Source organism: Pristis pectinata, chromosome 33, assembly GCF_009764475.1.
Source record: "Pristis pectinata isolate sPriPec2 chromosome 33, sPriPec2.1.pri, whole genome shotgun sequence".
Classification (NCBI taxonomy): domain Eukaryota; kingdom Metazoa; phylum Chordata; class Chondrichthyes; order Rhinopristiformes; family Pristidae; genus Pristis; species Pristis pectinata.
In genome coordinates, this window is record NC_067437.1 from 7,820,488 (window position 1) to 7,841,406 (window position 20,919).

At 37.5% G+C, this 20,919-nt stretch overlaps 1 protein-coding gene across 13 annotated transcripts in view; it reads right to left on the reverse strand.

Moving 5' to 3' along the window:
- Positions 1-20,919, reverse strand: part of LOC127585450 (activating transcription factor 7-interacting protein 1-like) — a 148,056-nt gene that overhangs the window by 107,987 nt on the left and 19,150 nt on the right. For 7 of the 13 annotated variants that reach the window (XM_052042884.1, XM_052042897.1, XM_052042895.1 and 4 more), the window contains exon 3: positions 3,574-3,625. The gene's annotated coding sequence lies outside the window, so the exon portion shown is untranslated. Of the gene's footprint in view, positions 1-1,133; positions 1,208-3,573; positions 3,626-10,141; positions 10,167-20,919 lie in introns of those variants that run through there. The other 6 variants (XM_052042886.1, XM_052042885.1, XM_052042887.1 and 3 more) reach the window with 3 other exon arrangements.

A 20,919-nucleotide genomic window follows, 5' to 3' on the forward strand; every position in this document is an offset into this window, starting at 1 on the left:
TGCAATAGAGGAAGCACAGCAAAGTCTCACCAGATTGCTTCCTATGGTGGTAGGTTTCATACACTTGAGTTTAGAAGAATGAAAGGTTATCTCATTGAAACGTACTAAATTCTTAGAGCTTTACAAGGTGGATGTTGAGTTAATGCACCCCTAAACCCTGGGTGTTTAGGACCAGTGGTCATAACCTCAAAAGAAAAGGGATGGTCACTCAGGACATATGGAAAAAAAAATTCACCCATAGACTAGTGAATCATTGCTCAGTTACTTATTCAAGGTAGAGATAGATTTTTAGATGTGAAAAAAATCGTGGGACATGTCAATTCTACAGGAAGATGGGATCAAGACAAAAGATCAACCATGACTTACTAAATGCTGAGCACGTATCAGGGCCAATCCGTCTTGGCACTTGATTGTTGATTATTTTTCCCCCCAGATGGGTTGACTTGTTTGAGTGCCTGAACTGAAACATGGTGACCAACAGAAAAAAAACACAACCCAACTCTTCTGGACCTGAAGGCAAACATCATCAGGAATTGTCACACTGGAGAGTATCAAAATTCCATCAGTGTAGACAAGTGTTGTTTGGTTTCTAACTACATCTCATTCAAGCAGTTGATGCATAGAAGTCTAAACAAAGGAAAGGAGCAAGACAATTGGAAGCACGCAAGCAACTTACCTTCCAACCTGAATGAAATACAGAATAACTTAATAGTATCAAAATGACAAATAATTAAGGACATCATATGAAGTGTTAAGATATTGCCTTTGTAGTATCAATACCCAATCAAGTTTGCTGAAAAAGAAAGTGTGAGAAATGAAGTATGATAGTAGTTGAAATGAATTGAGAAGAAAACAACAAATGAAAAACGGAAAAAAGTCTTCCATGACCTGCAAGACTCAGATTCTGCACCAGTCACTTGTGCTTGTATTATGGGTTAAGGCCAAATCAAAGGATTGAATGTTACCAGAGGAACAGAATAATTCAACCAGTTTTATTTGCTGCATTTGGATTTTCATTTAATGCAAGCTCTAAAGTAAAACATAGACTGGAGTACTTTCTTTGATCATGTTTGCTCTTTTTTGATGAATACTGCCAAAAATCTGGACAGGAAGTCCAGAAGATAAGCACTTACAAGTAGTGATCACATGTTTGACTTTCCAATCTTCAGTAAATGGTCCTTGTTCCTTCCAGCAAGTTTGCAATGATCTAGGTGCATTCAAAATGCTGAAAATCAATTTTTGTATTTTTCCAATATCAGCTCATTTTCCACCCTCCCCACCAAGATTGGAGAAATGAAACAAATTGAGATATTCTGCACTAACCTACTAAAGATGCAGGAAGTACTAAAAAAAATCCTAATTATTTTGTAGAGAGCTGTACAAGGTCAGAACTAATGGCAGTTAAATGAGAAACACAGCTGTGAAGAGAGCTCGGGAACAAAATGAGACAAAGAATGGTTTAGTCCCAAAAGCAAATTCTGCAGATGAATCTCAAATAAAAGCCGAAAAGACCGGAAATACTCAGGTCTTGCAGCATCTGTGGAGAGAAAAACAGAGTTAATGTTTCAAGTTAACGACCTTTCAACATTCTATTTCTTTTTCCACAGATGCTGCCTGACCTGCTGAATATTTCCAACACTATTTTAAGATTTAGTTCCTCAATGTCAAGTGCTTTAGACTTGTTTTCTATATACTCTAAAACAGAGCAATTTGTATCTAATGCAAAACACCAAATTGTTAGAAATAGATTCACCCAACTTTCCTTGACTTGAGTGTGAAAGCATGATGTTTCTGTTGTAGGCTTTCAGTAGCTGGCCACCTTGTGATGAGAGTGTTCTCATGATCGTGTTAGGTTGGAAATTATGGGATACTGGTGAAGTGATTGAATATGTAACCAAATCCATTTGGTGCGCAATTTGAAATAGAAGTTGGAAGTGTCTGATGTTTTTGCTCCTTTGCTAATAGGACAAAGTGAAGGCAGGCCACATTAAGTTGCATTAAGTTGCAAGATTAATTCTATCTACTTAAATGACAAATTCACATGAAAAATAGAACTAGGCACCCAAGTGAAATTCATATGCCTTCTTTCCCTTTGGTGCCACCATTTTCTTCTTCCTTTCCAGATATGCATCCATTATTCCTGGATAAATCTCGACTAGGATCAGCACACTGTTTAAGAGAACTTTACCAAAACAGATTTAGTTCTCAGCCAATGATCATAATTATTTTTCTTTTACAGAACTCACATCTACAGAGATGAAGATAAATACATTGTCTGAAATAATATTGTCAGAATATATCAGGAATTAAACACAAGACAGCTTTGATTTTGCATCATAATTAAGTCAGTGTAACAGCACCCAGAAAGTGGATTTTAAAGATATTGTTACAATTTGAAGTGTGTATATGCACAGGAGTGTTCCATATGTCAAGCTGCCAGGTTACTTTCATGAAAGATCAGAACCAAGATATTTATTTTAAAGTAGTGCTCTGTTAGATTCAGAGATTTATTCTATGATGATGCAAGGATTGTTAAATACAGCACAACACACTTGGTGGTACCAACAAGTGTTTGGGAATTAATGCATTAAAACACCCTTACTTCTGCTGCTAATATAGCTCTTCCCTCCGTTAACCACACACTCCTGATCAAGAAATGTATTTTAAACTAGTTTAATGAAATGTTCTTTTGCAATGACTTCAAAAGCTTTGGTCTTCCTTAATATCTCAATATTTGTTTTCAATTTGGACAAGGAATTCTTTTAAATGTCGATACATGGAATTTGAAAATGAAACAAAATAGAGGAAAGGAGCCTCAACATCTCGCCCAATATTTCCATGAATGAATTTTCTTTCAATTCAGTAAATCAAAATATATCTGATTTCCTTAATTTCTGTAGGATTCTTAGCAACACTGCCTGTACTGATACCGAAATACATCAAGATTACATTAAATTGTGAGATCGAAGTATGAAGAGTAGTCCAGCAATAGTACGATTAAACGTTGCCTGGTTGTCCCAAATGACGTTAGCATTTACTATAGAGCACATCCCATTTGATTGAATACAGTGACACTACAATGGTTCAAAAAAATTAAATACAATGCATGAATTCACCCTTGATCTGAGTGGTGGTATCTCGTGGCAATTTTGACTCACGTCTGCAAAATGTGAAAGGAATGTTACTTAAGATTGCTACTCCCAAACAACACCAAGTGATCCATGCTAAAAAGTAAACTTGTTGAGAGAGAGCTGAAGAGGCTCAGAAATGGATGTTCATTATGTCTGGGTTCACACAAATCATGTCCAATTGAATGAGGCATCAAAATGGTGCAGGGGTTCTGGAACCTTATTATACTGTTAACTGGGAAGGAAAAATAAAATTTCACACACCCAAGCAGAATGCGTGTAGACTGCACCACCTCAATCATAATGCATAGCTTGTGAAGCTTTCCATTGTGTCAAGTGGGATAAAAATGTGACAAGCTTAACTCCAAAGTAAGGTATTCTTGATTGAGATTCAATTGCAATAGCAAATTTAGCTGTTAACATAAATATCAAAATATAACCATACCTTTTGGTTTATTTCAAGCAGACCATTCAGTGTTTCACTTTGGTCCCTCCTGAAAGAAATTGGAAAATAATTTTAGAGTCTCATAAACACCACATCTAATGAGGTGACATTAAGCAGAGAATAAATTTACAAGACACATCTATTAACATAGCATTGCATCGAGAGTACGTATGAATTTCATTCAACCCAGTAACTGTTACTACAGGGTGGTGAATATCAAGTTTCACCAAGTAACATGACCAAGGTTCTGAAATCAAAAAGCAAAATACAGCAAATGCTAGAAGTGTGTAAATGAAACAGAAAATGCTGGAAATACTCAGATTAAGCAGCATGTGTGGAAAGAGAAACAGAGCTAATGTTTCAGATCCTGAAATGTTAACTCCATTTCTCTCTCCACAGATGCTGTCTCACCTGCTGAGTAATTCCAGGTGTTTTCTTGCTTCATTTGTAATTTTATAAAATCTGGCTTTCTTCAAATTTTCTTCGTTCAATACTAGTCAATGACTTGATATGGGGGGGAAAACTCCAATTATTAGCGACCTTTGCCCATTTTGTTGTCAAGAATTTTCAATGACAAGCTTTTGGTGCTCCAGAGTATCCCTCAGTCAAATCAATATTATATTACTTTACTATAAATTATGTGTAGTGTACTGTCTAAAATTTGATGGACTAGAGAAACAATGAACTACAGCTGTTACAAATCTCAAGATTACCTTTAGGTATTTAACTGGTATTGGTGACACCTGCAAGAATGTAGGTTTGATGTCGTATTGTAGGTTCATATTGTAGTCCAATTTTATGTAATCCTACTTCCGTAGAATTCAGGGTATTTTACAGAATTAAGCGCGGAATGGTTAAATTGCCCTATGCAGATGTTTGCAGATGTGCGTCATAATGCCCAATATCCTGTCTGTAAGGAGTTTGTACATTCTCCGTGTCTGCGTGGGTTTCCTCCCACATTCCAAAGACGTACAGGTTAGGAGCTGTGGGCACGCTATGTTGGCGCCAGAAGAGTGGTGACACTTGCGGGCTGCCCCCAGAACATTCTCAGTAACACAAAAAGACTCATTTAACTGTGTGTTTTGATGTACATGTGACAAATAAATAAATCTTAATATCTTATCTAAATCATATGGTAGAAGTAGAAACTGATTAGGAAGACAAAACAAATTAAAGCCTGCTGTTCCTTTTAAAACTCTAATTGTTAACCAATGATATCTCTGGGAAGTATCCATGTAGTCATCATTTTCCATTATGGGTATCTTAGACATCACTTTGCGGCTCAACGGCTTTCAATACTCACAGTTGAGGCTGACTGAATGAACCACTTGGCCTTGAGTAAAACTTGAATGCTTGGAAATATACCCCAGCAGTAGTCAGCACAGTTAGAAAGAGATGAAAACTGGAGAGCTTCTACAGCTCGAACCAGATCCAATTTGTTGGTGATTCATTTCATATGAGCAAACCATATAAAATGTGCTTTAATACTCCCATCACTATGGATAAACTTACCTTTACATACCATTTGAAACATGTAATTTGGTTCAGTGTGGGGGTTCATGTCCAAGTCATATTACATAGCTTCAGGTTTCATTCTAGAGACTTGAGCACAACCTAGTCTGATAACTTATTACACAGAAGCAGCAATGCACTGCACTGCTCTGCTAAAACAGCCAATTTTTTTAAAAAATGGTAAGACATTCAGAGTTTGCACGCTCAGGTGAATGTAAAAGATCTCACTGCAGTTATGAACAAGCACCATTTCCAGCCAATGTTTGGCCCTCAGCCAACTCTGTTAATAATAAAAACTTGCCTGGTCATTTAGAACACAGTGCAGATTGGCTGCCACGTTTCCTATCATAACAATAGTAACTGCATTACAAAGTAATTCATTGATGTAAAGTGGTTTGGAATGTTCTGAAGTTTACAGAAAGTCTAAACAAATACAAGTTCAATAATCAATGTCTCTTATGAATGCCATATCACTCTGTCCATACCACCACACTGGTTTCAATTATTTTGTTCTGGTCTGGGTTAATACTTAAGACAGAACCCTTAAAGGTTCAGAAGGAAGGTACAAAAACTGGCAGAGAGAACTCGTTTTATACAATGTTTGTCGCTGACTAAATAAGGAAATACTCTAACAGTACTTGGGAAATCTCTGAAAACAACTCCACCAAGTTAAAACAAATCTGGCTTTAAACAAAAGGAAACAAAATGTTGAAGACTTGAGCTTTACAGCACTAAGAAAACATGGTCATTTTTGGTCAAACACAAAGGCCCAAGAACCTGCACTTCAAATGATAAAGACAGTTTTGTAACTGGAACTTGTTCAACTTTAAGTCATTACTGGTCTGAACTCAAGGTACAGGAAAACAGGAATTAAATTTTGTTCCTTCTAAGTGAATTCTTTCCAGATTGCAAGCTCTGTTAAATAGTTGAAAGGATTAACAACAAAGAAAACATAACTCTAATGTAAAAATACCCTGGTATTTTGGTTCAAATCCCTTTGAAAGGAAGTGGAAACCCCAGTTGATCCTGGATTTTTAAAGACGGTTTCAATATTTTTGGATCAGTTCTCAGAGCATGTTACTTTGCATGAAATTTAATGAGCATTTTTATCACCATGAACCAAATTACCATGCAATGCCAAGCATCTACCAGGATAATGCATGAGTGTGATTGTTCAACTAATACTCACCAAATTATTTGAGTTTCTTCAATGCCAATAGTGAACAAAGCACCACAAAAAAAGACAAAACGCTGTTCTCTACATCAAGATATTCCTATGTACTTTACAGTTAATATAGCACTTTCAGCATAGTCCCCAACATAATGCATGAAATATAGCAGCTGTTTTGCACACCAGACGCTCTTACAAACAGCTTTGTGATAATGAGCAGATAATAAAGTGATATTAATTGATGAGTGCACATTGGCCAGGGAATCAGAGATAATGACCCTGCTTGTCCTTGAAAGAGGGTTGTGAGATTTTTTAAACTGTTCTGAAAGTGTGTAACCAGATCTCAATTTTTATGCTTCACTTTTCTCAAGGCAGCAGTTCTGACAATGCAGAAATCCCTCGATACTGTATTACATGGTCAACCTTTTCAATCTGATTCAAATGCACTCTCAATTGATAATTATTGATTTGTAAATATATGTTATATTTGGGAGAGGTCTTCGAAGTCCTATACAGAAAGGACAGAGGTTGGTCATTCAACCTCGAGGTAGTTTCAAAGTTACTGCACGTGGCTGATCTCTACCTCAGATTCGCTTACCTCCTATTACTCATTACCTCATGTTCCTAATATCCTTTTGCAACAAGAGACGTCAACCTCAGTCCTTATACGATGAACTGCCTTTGAGATCATTCCAGCAAGATTTGCTCCACAACCATAAATAAATACAGAAGGGAATGAAAAAAAATCTTCTCTGCTCTGACGTTTTTTTCTAGTGACCCATGCCTGTTGCCTCAGTCTGAGAAAGTCTTTGCTGAAATGGTCACAGTTGCAGGAACCAGTAACACAAATTTTTAACTGCCTTAAAATCAGTAAGCCTGATTCTGATGTATGGCAAACTAATACAAAAACTGCAAATGGGAGTGAGTACACGGATAGACTCAAACATAGAAAACTACAAACAGAAAGACTCCTACTTTTTCCAGAGAGTCACCACGATAGTCTGAATAAGAACAATGAAAGCTGTAAAATAATTACTGTAATTGTTTTCTGTGGCCATATTACAGACGCAGGAGGGTCAGGTGAAATACCAATCTTTCAAAATGTTAACATAGAACTGTACAGCATAATACAGGCCCTTTGGCCCACAATGTTGTGCCGACCTGAAGATCTGGTATGTTGTGAAATAGGTTTCTCACACATTTATCAATTGGTTGCTCCCAACCCATTACTGTTCATGTTTAATTGCTTCAAATTATCATTAATCTATTTGACTGCAAAGAAGGATCAATATCCATATCAGAGATGATCTTTGTTTAACGCTTTTCAAAGCAATTATATCTTACATATCAACAGTCCTCATGAATCACTGAATATCAATTTTTTTTACTAGGTTTAAAAAAAACTCGTCCATCTTGGATCTGCAAATAACCAGTTTTTCCAATGTCAAAATTAAATTACCAAGTGCACATTAATCTTCAAAACATTCAGTTCTTTGAATCTTACATACAGCATTTGTATACAATGCAAAACACAAGGTACAACTGGAACCTTGCAAAGCCTGGGGCTTAATGCAAATATACTTTCAGCTAGTCCAATGCATATGCAAATCAGAAGTATATTGCTAGTTTAGAAAAACGTACCCATTCAATCTCCCTATTTAAATATTCTAATAACTTGTATTTGTGTAGCACACCTCAAAACACTAGCACAGGACACTGAAAACTCTATACTCGGATTATTCAACTACAAAACTGATGAGTCCATCTAGAACACTCCAATGAATAAATTTTTAGAATGTCCAGTAGGCCAATCTGTTCAAATCTGCTTGCTTGACAAGCTCATTGCCTGAATAAATGTAATAGTCAAGAACAGCAGATTCAGCAGAACAAAATGAATGGTACCTCAAAACAACGCATTCTTTAATCAATTTAGTATTGAATTCACAGCCATACATCAAAAGGCTGACTTCTTGTTGATCATGGGCAGCGAACAAAGTTTGACCAACAGGCTGCTGTGTGATGGAATTAAAGGCTCACTTCAAGACAAAATCCTATTTATGGAGGCCTTCTGGAAGGGAGTTAACTGCTCTCTGTCCTTCAGAATTTCACCTCCATTTTTGGCTCAGTGGGACTGAGCCTTAATGTTTGGATTATAGGTGGCTTTGACAGCACTAAAGAACTTGTGGATGTCAGAGTTTTGCTGGTCTCCTGTACTCTTTTCACACACCACCTGTTCTCTAGATCCCAGGGTTTCTTCTAGATCTCCTTTATCAGTTGCCTTCAGAGCCATTCATAATGATGCTTCCAAAGAGGACATTATGTTTGCGGTTATTTTGCTCCTGGATCCTCTGGTCATTCTCAATCAAACCAGTCTGTTTTTTTTTTCTTGCTGGTCTCTTTATAGGTGTCAATTATGGTCGCCTTCAAAGTAGCCATAGGCTGAAGATACTCTGCAGATCCTATTGGCTAGGAGTTAGCAGATTGCCTGCGAGGTGCTCTCTTCTTTCATAACTTCAACACTATTTGCTTATGGCACCATTTTGAAAACAGGTTGATGGAGATAACAGGACATATTGGGCAGATGTCAATCCAGCAGTCATCAGTACCTCTCATGAGACAAGTGATGCGAAGATCCTTATTGTCCCTTACTCAGACAATGATATAATCTAATAGGTGCCAGTGCCTGGACCAGAGCTAATACCACGAGGTCTTGTGCTCATCTTTCTGGTGAAATAACATGCTAGCTGTGACAAAATCATTTTGCTGGTCATACTCTGCCAGAGGATTGCATCTTGATGCTGAAGTTATCCAGGAAGATCAGTTTGTCATCTTTATCTTGAGAGCCAGACATTTTCCTAAGTGGAGCAGAAATCCCCTATCTTATTTATAGCTTCAAGGTTGAGACACATATGCTGATGACTGTAGCATGTTGGTTTTGTGTTATGGCGAGCCAAAGAAACAAGGTGTTCACCAGTTCCACAGGGGGAGTCACTGTGAAAGATTTGCTTATTTTTGATGGTGAAGCTTACTCTATGAAGGTGACATCTTCCTTCTGCTTTGCCCCTTCAAAAGCTAGTTTAGCCTCTCATTTTATTCTCTAAGATGACTAGCTGCTGCCCGTCATGTTTCACTCAGAGTGACAAATATTTGTCTGAGCTCACAAGTAATGGCAGCAGAGTCATGTTCAGGTCCATTACTTTTGGGTCTGTCCCCAAGGAGCCTGAAGCTCCAGGTCCCAAACTTCATATTGTGAAGCAGAAGTTGCCTGTAATCGGTTTGTTTAATGTAGGGTGGCTGCCATATGCCACATCTGAGGAGTATATGCCAGGGTCCACGAGACACCATAATCACAACCATCTTCAAGAGAGGAGACAAATCTTACTGCGATAACAACAATTGGGTCTCCTGTCTGCCAAAAGGAAAGTTGGTCATCACTCAGGTCCTCTTCAACCACCTCGAGTCACAGTGTGGACTCTGTCCACCTACAGGCACAGTGGACACGACAACTCCAGAAAAATGCAAGAAGTCCACAGAAATTAGTCTCATTTTAATGCCTGCTTCAATATGGTATAAAAGCCATAATCCTAACCAAGAGGTTCACAGAGAATCTCAGTGAAGGCAGGTGTTGTGCAAGGTTGCACCACTGCTCTGAAATTTATTCCCCCCCACCAAACCTTCTTGCCATGACCTCTGACAAGCTAATTTACGGATACTGTTCTAAAACCAAGGTCACATCAATGTTAGCAGATGAACTGCATTATGCCGATGATGCTTATATTTGCGTACATTTGGAGGCTGAGCTCCAAGTCATGACTGACTCGTTCACCGAGGATTACAAGTGAATGGGACGTTCAACATCTGTAAGACAAAGTCCCTCTAACCTACCTGTCCCTGCTGTATGACGCCATCCTCCTGCAAGGAAGATTCTCAGCAAAACCCTGAAAGAAAAACAGAAGCACACTTCCCATTCTGCAGGAGCCACATTTCAGCAAAGGCTGACATTGATGATGAAATTCACCATCACCTTCAGTGTACCAACACAGCATTTGGCTGACTGAGGAAAGGAATTGGAAAAAAATCAAGACTACACACATGGTACAAGCTAATCATCTACCAGGAATCAGTGTTCTTTGCCCTCTAATATGCTTCTGAGGCTTGAACTACTTATAGCAGGTACTTTAGGCATTGGAAAGATATCACTAATGTTGTCACTGCAAAAAAAAATCCCCACATTCACTTGAAGGTTAACAGACCATCCTCTCCCAGGCCAACACCTCCACCCTTGAGCCTAGTTGCACTCTGTTGGCTCTACTGAGCAAGCCATGTTGTTTATGTAACTGAGATCACAAAACAAACACACTATCCCCAATTCTGGTCACAGAAGAGAGATAACCAGGTAGACAAAATAATTCCAAGGATTTTCTCAAACCCTCCCAGCAATAGCAAATGCAACAATCCCACTGACTCATGGGAATCCTTCATCCAAATGCTCAAAAAGAGACAAGGACCATTCAGAATGGCACTGAGAATCCCAAATGACCACGTGCAGAGTGTACACAGAAGCCCTGTATAAATGGCGTGGAGTGCACCACCTCACAAGCTATCCACTTGCCCATTCCATTATGCACCTTGTGCTCCATCTGTCAAAGAGTCAGCATTTCCTACATTATCATCATTAATCACCTCAGAACCCATGGAGGTGGAATTAGAGCAAGTCATCCATGATACCAAGCGACAATCTGAGGAGAGGCATTCTAAAGGCTCTATATAGACAGCGTGGTGATGATTAGATAATCACTCGATTCCTTTAGTATCCAAAAATCTGTCTTCAATATTCTCATTAAGCAGTCACCTGGCTGTAGAGAGCTCCACAGATTCACAACTGAGGCATCAAGTCCCCTTTACTCTTCCAAACTCCTGTGGATACAAGCCTGGCCTGTCCAACCTTTCATCATAAGACAATGCACCCATTCCAAGTATTAATCTTCTCTGAAAGCTTCCAATGCATTAACATCTTTCTTTAAATAAAGATATCAATATTGCACTGTGTGCTGGTAATTCCAAATTGTCCTATACAACTTAAGTGCAACTTCCCTGTATTTAATTCCTCTGCAAATAAAAAAATATTCTGAAATACAAATGGAAAATACTGTAAACACTCAATAGGTCAGGCAGCATATGTGGAAAAAGAAACAGTTAACGTTTCAGGTCAGACACCCAGACGGAATTGGGAAAGACTGAAAACAAATTATTTTCAGTAACAGAAAAGATAGGTAGAACAAAAGGGAATCCCTCTGATAGGCAAGTCTAAATGAGTGAATATGGCAGTTAAGGATCAGATTAATCTTCTTTATCCGTATAGTATGTTGCTGATAGCAAGGCTGTGGGACATGCCCAGCAAATCTTCATTTTCAAAAATAATGTTCTTTTCATTTTCCCAGTCACTTGCAGTAACCACATACCAGCTTTTTTCAAATGATGCACTAGGACACACAGAAGTCTCTGCATCTGAGACCTGCAACCTCTCACTGTTTAAATACACTGCTTTTTAAAAGAAAAAGTTCCTGGAAAAATTCACATCATCCCACACAATCCTTCATTTGCCAGATGTTTGCCCACTTAGTTATCTATATCCTTTTGAAGCCCCTTATGTCCTCCTCACAAATTTCTTTCCTACCTATCTGTGACATTTGCAAATTTAGCAACCAGATCTTCACCCAAATCATTTAAGTAAATCATGAGTTATAGGAACATGCTAAATATCCCTGTGACATACTGCTCATTACATCTTGCCAACCAGTAAACCCCATTTAATTGAATCAGCCATCAGCTAAAAAGTTAGTCCTCCAAACATTCCTTAAATATGGACCATTGATGCACCATGCTTGCATTAAACCAGCAAGGAAAATGTTGATTTTTAAAGTTGGTGACGCTAATCAAATTAGCCAAGTCTAGGAAGTTACTATGTGCTACAATTGATCAAGGCACTCAGCTCCACCCTTGGTATGCGAGCCATGACACTTGTATACACTTGCACAAATTGTTCTTTTACGTTTTATTATTGTCAATTCTCTCCCCTCCCCATTTCCCTCCAACTGCAAAATTTCTCAGAGTATAAATAACACCCATTGGTTTCCATTAACCAACTCTCAAACCAATCTGTTATGTTACTTCCAATTCCATGTGCTTTAAATTTTGTTGATCAACTTCCTGCATGGGACCATGGAGTTTATCATGTAGACTGAAGTCCCCCACAATTGCACTATCATTTGTTACATGGACTTCTAATTTCATCATTTATACCACACCCTACATCACCACTACAATCAGGCCAATAAACAACTGCTCATGTTTTGTACTGCCTGATTTGTTGTGCATTTCCAATATTTTCCAGATTTCTAGAATAACCTAGATTTCCAGCAACTGCACTGCATTTTATCTCAATTTCTACATTCTTATTTGCTTCTCCTTCAGACACATCATCTGCAATCAGCAAACTTTCATCACCTCTCAGTCAACAGCACCACAAATTGTAGCATTCAATCCCTCAGTGTCTATCCCAACACAGATATTTTCTTTGCAATGCTCTACATTCTCTGAAAATTGCTCGCTTTCTAACTTTGTCTCATTCCAATTAAAGGTCTTGGACCTTTAAAGGTGTTTATGTTATTCTTCTCTGCACAGATGCTGCCTGACCCAAATATTTCCAGAATTTTGTTTCATTACTGTGAAGTAACTGCAAGGCATCATTCACAGTTTAGTAAACACAGTTAGATAAGCCAATTCGTTATTCATGTCCAAACTATTCTTTTAAGACATTTTATCTGCATTTATTCTATTGTTGGCAAATCAGCAAGAATTCTTCTAACATGATCAAATTCAGCTCTGCAATCATGCAATGTCCTCAGTGCTTGAGCAAGCCTATGCAGAAAGCAGCTAAACCATGGAGATCTAAGAGGATACATACTTGATTTTCAATCTGTGCTATACAATCTGATTTTGGGAGTCGCAATAAGGTACTTTGGCTGCACCCATGGGTTAAGGTTCCTTTTCTAGATCACAATCAGTTTCGGTTTAGCTGGTGTCTTAACAATTTCATACAGGAATAAAAACTGCTTGGAAATGATACAAAATAAACTTGTGACTGCCTTCCAGTAAGGAGAAGCAGAATGGCGGGGCCCGAGAACTTCACACATAATTTCAACATTAACATTTGTGGCCTTCTCCAGGAGAAGATGACAGCAAACTAAAAGCCAATCTAGTATCTCATATGGAATTAAAATTTTCCAACAGATTATTTAGAGGTCTCCCAGTGCCCTTGCTCAACAAATATCACATGTAGCCAAGGAAGCAGTATTTGATGTTGGATGCACTTGAGATTTAAAAAAATATTTCTTGGAAGTTAAGCAATTACGGCAGAAGAGGAAAGACATTCTAAAAGGCTTTATAGAAATGAAAATTCCATTTTGTATTTATAGGCAAGATTTTTAACAAGATTACAAAATAAAGATAAAGCCAAACAGCTAGTCCCAAAAGCCACAATCTTGAGACAATAATAAACTGGAGAAAACAATATTTTCACTATCACACTGCATTGCAAGATGCAGCCATATTATTAAGCAGTGATATGTGCATTGCAACTTTATTAAAGTGAAATAAAAAAAGGAATAGGATATATCTGGGAAATTATTGATAACAAGGAATAATGTGGGGGAATGGAGAAAGTCTTTGGAATCTACAACAATCAATGATCAGCCATTAAAAATCCAACTATATAACAATGAACATAGCTTTGAACATGATGAATAATAAGAAATAGATGATAATATTTCTGATTATTAGTGTTTTATACACAAAAGCCTTCAAAATTTATTTACATTGCAGATCATCTTTGAGACAAACCTTATCTTGTTTTGGCCACGTACCTGTTGCAGGAATGCCACGGAAAGCTAGGAACAGCCGTGCATTCATTCCACTTGTTACCTTTGTATGGATTAGTATAATATCTAATGTAGTTCAGAAGTTTTATATCTGATCCATTCATTGTCACTCAAGGTCAATGAATTATTCCCAAGTGAAAAAATACTGGTTATCCATTGTATGATTAATAGAGCATCATTATATCCAATTACTGACCTGCTAGAAAATGGTCAACCATAGATGGCAGGCACCCAATAATTAAAGACTAGCATATATTCATCCAAGCAACTTTGCAAAACACTGGTTAGGCCACACTTGGGAACATTATGTGCAGTTTTGTTCACCAGTCTTGAGGAAGAATGTGATTGCACTAGAAAGAGCGCAGAGGAGATTCATAAGGAGGTTGCCTTGATTGGAGGACTTTAGTTATGGAGAGATTGGATAGGCTGGGCTCGTTTTCCTTGGAGTGCAGGAGGCTAGGTGGTGACCAGATAGAGATATAAGATTATGACTACGTTTAAGAGACACACAAGTAGGCAAGGCATCGAAGGATATGGTCCTAATACAGCAAATGGGATTAGGGTACATAGGCAAAAGGGTCAGCCTAAAGGCCCATTTCTCTGTTGTACAACTCTGACTCTACAAAAAAAAGTCTCAATTTAGTAGTCAAAATGGGAGTTGCTCTGAGAAGATGAGGCAAAAAAAAAACACAATAACATTAAATATTTCAGAAAATTCACTTGGCAATTATTATTATTGTTCACCATCACTTATTTGTTCAAAACATGGAAGAATGAAAAATGCTCACAGGAGCAAATGCACAAAAGGTGCCGCACTTCCGCTTTTATTTTGCTGGAATTAGATAAATTTCATACCAGTCGTGAACACTTCTATATTTCACTTGACTTACACTTTCCACCATCCTTTGCCAAAATGCGAATGTTACTGTTTGGCTTCGAGAATTGACCTACAATAGAAAACTTTTATTTTTCCTACTAAGGACTTCAAAAGAAAAGAATAACCTCTTCTGCTCAGCAACATTATTAAACTTCCCTATTAAAACTATAAATACATTTCTAAAAAAAACCACAAGAACTGCAAATATATGCACAACAATTGCTTTACCTCACTAACTTGCAGGTTTAAATAGAAAGATATCAGTAGTTAAAAAATAATTGTATAACAAGATGTTCTTTCTAAGATCATTGCAAATTCTGCTGTGCAGAGCATCTGAACAGCATGCACACTGCACAACTATAGTTATCTCTCCTCACTTGCTCATAGACTTGACTAGTTTTAGCACTATGTACTACGCAAAAGCATGATAAATACAAGAGATGCTAATCAGCATTCGACTGTTGAGCAGCGCCTAATTGATCATGCACCCACAGACTCTGCTCAGTTCCGCAGCATGGGCTGCAACTCCAGTTGCCATCTCTCACGCCCAGCTCAGCTGCACTTCTGCCGCCCCAGGCATTAGTTCCCTTCGTTTCCAGGAGACGGCTGACAGTTGCTAAGCAACCAGGCTAATAATTAGCTCAAAGCAGGCTAAATAGCTAGGCAGAATGCCAGTAGTAAACAACAGAAGATGATAAAAACAATTCTCCAAATGCACTGGCAGGATAAGTGAACCAGCGTCAGCATCCTCTCCCAAGCCAACATTTCCAGCGTTGAGGTTCTAATTGATTCCCATGGGCAAACCATGCAGTTCACATGCCTGACACCAGACTTCCAAAACAGACATGTATTCTGAGCTCCACTGCAACAAAAAAATTACTTGGGGGACAGAGGGAAAGACCAAATGATCTCCTCTTAGAGAGGATATAACTACCCCATAGATTTGTGGGAATTACTACTCAATGATAACTCAGAATAGTGAATGAGCATGGCACAGAGAACAAGAGTCCATTCCTTGGAAACACACAGAAGCCAAATCTAAATGAAGTGCTCCATCTCCTAAACGATTCATATTCCTGCCCCGTCAAGAACCTCCTGCCTGTCTTATGACAGTCTGCAGGCCCCATATCAGCCACCCCAAAACAAGTGATCCTCAGTCCTGAGGGACAGCCTAAGAAGTAGACGAGGCAAACAAGAACCAGAAGCAAACTTGAAATATGAGCAATTAATCCTTAAAGAAACCTCATTGGGAAGACTGAAGGTTTTTTTTTAAAAATCAAAATACTGTTTGATATTGACCCCAAATTCATTTCCAAGCTGGCAACCCAGACTGGCTGCTGGCATGACAATTAGAATCCAGAAAGTAGCAGAGGCCATCTGACCCCGAGTCATGGCTGATCATGTCCCTCAGCTCCACCACTTCCCTCAATACCCAGAAATCAGTTTTGAATGAACTCCATCACTAAACCTCAAATCCCTAAAGGGCAGAAAATCCATAAAGGACAGAGAATCCCAAAGATTCACCACCCCCTGCATGAAAAAAAAAATCCCCATTTGTCCTAAATGGCCTACCTCTTATTTGGAGATTTTGACTTCTATGTTCTAAGCTCCTCAACCAAGAGAAGCATTATTCCCAATCCTATTAGGCGTGATTATCTTTGAAAGTACTATTATAACATCTTCATCTTTGCAATGATCTCAATAAAAGGAACAAAGAAGTCTGGCTCTGGGAGCCCAGACAAGTCCAATCTCTTTTTGCTTGCTTATCCAATTTGAATATTCAGGACCAGGAAAATAAAACAAAAGCAAAGTTACCACATCAGTAGTTATATCATACTTGTTTCCACACACCAAAAAGTGGAAAATTGACAGAGTTATGGGGCTCCATGACTTTGCTAGACCTGAGGCTCTCTTCCAAGCATCAAAGCTGAAAGTGCAAGTTCCAACTACCTTCAAAACAAGAACGGATTTAAACATGTTTTTATGGGGAATAACGCAGAATACTATGTACTTCATATGCCACCTTAGGTGAGCAGCCTTTTACTATTCCTCATCTGCCAACCTCATATGATCAACTCCCAAATCAAAAATAGATGAAAACACACTCAACAGATTCCTTCCTCATACAAATAATGATTGGAATTGTGACTCAGCTGAGTGGATGCAGGAAATCACGGTCCCTCCTAAGACGAGGCTCCTCAGAATTTCTGAAATGAATATTCCTTTTGCAAGTGGTTACGCAGAACCACAAATTACCTTTGTTTCAAATCCAACCTCACTTTTCTCATCTTGAGCTGTATAAAAGAGATACAAATAAGAGCTTCCAAGGTGGGAAGGAAGCAATATGACTGAGTACTGTGTGTCCAGGATTTTGTGGTGGATGCAATTTTTTCTGATCCTCTCCTTCTATATGGAAACTATAAAGCTAATTATTTTCCTTACATCTTCAGCATCCTCCTACATTTTGTTCAGTCTCCACTATGTTAAGCAAATTATTTTCTTTCCTAGCAGTCTTGACGTTGTAAGGGAAACAGTGGTAGTGTCATAGTTGTGGAATGTTAAGTTCCAAACCCTGCACTGCTGACCAATGCAGGGTTAAGTATAACATCAATGGAAGTGCAAAGGATTTTTCTTATCTCCTTTGAATGCAATTAATCTTATACACCAACTGAAGTCATAGAACAGGAGTGAGAGTACAGGTTTAGAAAAAGTGAGCAATATTAAATATTCCACAGAAATTAATAGCTATACTGATTAGATTCCAGATCTCCAGATTATCTATTTTTCACTGCTAAATTTCCAGTGTACTCTTCTTAGAATATTTCTCCTCTATACTTTATCAGTCAAGCAGTAAAGAGGAATTAAGTACCCATTTTGCTACGTCACTCACGTCCAGACTGGTGCAACCTGAAGTACTGGTTCATGATATCATAAGATAATCTGTGTAATACTGAGGCGTAGCTAACGAGCAGAATTAATACATACTGGACATTTCGAAAAAATGAAGACCTGCAGGTACTTCATATGCAAGATTATAATATCCTCCAGTATTAGTAGGAGAAAAGAAATTAAACATTGAAACAATTAAGAAATGAAACTTATAAACATCAATATTTCCTGTACACTAAGCTAACATAACTAGATTTGAATAGTTTTCAGTAATAAAATATTCAAACATAGAATCTACCCAAAAAAAGTTCTACATACCAAACTTTTCAGGTTAATACAAAGACCATAATTGGGCACCTGGTTCTACTTTTCCTCCCCCTATAATTTCCTCTGCCTCAGAAATTGTAAACATAATACAGAAAAGTCGAAAAACAGGAAAATTATTTTGATATCTCACAACACAAGGATAACCAGACAAAGCAGTAGAAATTTTAGTTCAAGACGACAGAAGAAATACTACTTCGGTTCAATTTTTTCAATAAGAAATTCAATTCAACTGCTCTAAATGATCCTTTCAATTTTCCCTTAAAAATCTCATTTCAAATTTTTCCATGGCAGAGCACCATAATCACAAGCCTAAAATGGTGAAATAACCTCCTTCAAGTGCAAGTTTAAGATTTTAAAACTGCTTACTAATGTTTTGAACAAATTCCATTAATACTTGCAATGAGAAAAATAATGGCAACACCTCACTATCTAAAACAAACTCAGTCTAAAATTGCAACAGAGTTATTTTTTTTCCTAAACGCACATTCTAGAAAATGCGGTCCCTCAACAATAGATAGACTTGGGGGTCTAATATAGTACTAGAAACATTGCTGCTCAGGGTAGGTTGGCCCAAGTATTGCAGCCAGGGACATTTTAAACAAGTGAATGTTATCTTGAAAGGTATAACTGTATACAATCCAGGTCAATGAAATAGTGGCTACCTGCTAGTTTTGCTGTCCATTAGAGATCACGTTATTATTTTAAAAAATATAATTGACTTCAAAAATTCTAAACTTGATCTTTTAATGGTGTGGGGGTTTCCATTTTTGAAAAATTTTTAATTATTACAGTTAAATGCAAAAAAGATAAATGTGTGATTGTTCATCAACTGAACTTGACAGACAAGTTACTATACTAGTAAACCTCCTGAAGTACTGAGGATAATGATCATTTGCTAACTTGGACTGTTCTTTTAAGGGGCAAATTAAAGCATCTACAAGTTGTAAATTTTTTCGGTCACTCACGAGGTCATTGCAATATCTTGTAAATTCCAGGCATCTCTTTGGCAGCAGGTTATGTAGATTGGTTTGAGAGAATGGTAGGATAGTTTCTGCTCCTGAAATCAATCTATGATTACTACTGGAAAAATACATGTTTGGAAATAACAAATGCAGGAGTGAAGTCAAATCAATATTTCCTATTTATTGGGCTGGCTTTACTTCCAGAACCACTTTGTACCTCTGTTTTTTTCCTGACATCAAGAGTATCTCTTCTGTAATCTATCCTTGAAGTTGAATACTGGCTTTGAATTTTCACCATCCCAATCCTTAAAAACTGAAAAGTTGCATTAAAAATGTAGCATCCCAGTTCACCATCCCCACTAAAAGTTGTATGATCTTCCAGCATCATTAACTGACATTTGACAAATATACAAATTCATTCCATCAAGCAGCATCAACACTACTTCCTAAATTCCTAATTATAATCCCAGTGAAATCAGCAAAAAAATGAAAAACACTGACACTAGGTCATATTTCAACACAATTATTTTGAAAAGTGAAGTAAATTTCTTGAGAGTGCTGATGCACACATCTTAACACCAAGATCAAAATGTAAGAATATCCCTAGCATGGTTTGAATTATTGGATCTGTGAATGGTAAATCCTTTTTTGCACAATGTATAAACAGAATTGTGCAAAAATAAACCCTACCACAATCAACTTCACAGTAAGCATTAGGTATAGTGCAAGAATTATGAATATATTCAATGGCTCATATTCTTCCCCGCCTGTAAACATTACTGCACCACGCTGGCAAAAATATATTTGAAATGATTAATTTAGAGCTTCAACACCATCCTATTATTCTAATCATTATATCAAACAAGTTTCCCAAGAAATGAAGAGCAAGCACCCCAAAGTCTGAAGAAAATGTATCCTTCTTCCTTAGCCTTAACGTAACACAATACATAAGCAACATGCTTGTTAGCCAATTATTGACTATACTATGAAAAAAAAAGATATTTTATCTTAAATTTGTATGGAGTTTAGAGAGAAGGGCAAGAAATGCAATTTGTGTAATCTTTACTCAAAGATTTGATAGGACCTGGTTAAGCATGCACTAACAGAATTATCAATTCACTGGTAACTCAAGTTCTTTTATACAAGCCATTATTTACCAGCACTTCAAAAGTGTTCCCCAAATGATTTAAGAGTGTCATTACTATTTACTAACAGTGTTGTGCTTATCAGTCCATTTGAATCTATTCAAAAACATTTCTTTTCCCCTTCTTCACCTTTCCTAATCACAACAGAAACCTCATTACTCAAAGTATACCCAAACAGTGAAAAATTCTGGTTTTATTGTATATGTATCTGCTCACGAGATGATAATCTGGACACTTACTTAACCTCTCTCTTGCCTCTGAGTTTACAGAATGCAAAGAGAAAACACATTTATTGCCCTTTACTGTGTTTTATATGCATCTTGTTCAGAAAATGTAGAAAATAAATGTACAGTAACTATAATCATTAGATCATTTACAGAATAAACATGCTGCTAATATGCAATTTGTGGTTTTCTCACAAGACTTAGTTGTTCAACAATCTTCAAAGCCTCTGGAGCCAAATTAACAAGTCACTAGGTGATTTGGCTTGGGAAAGTTGATTGACACATATGAAAATGGCAAT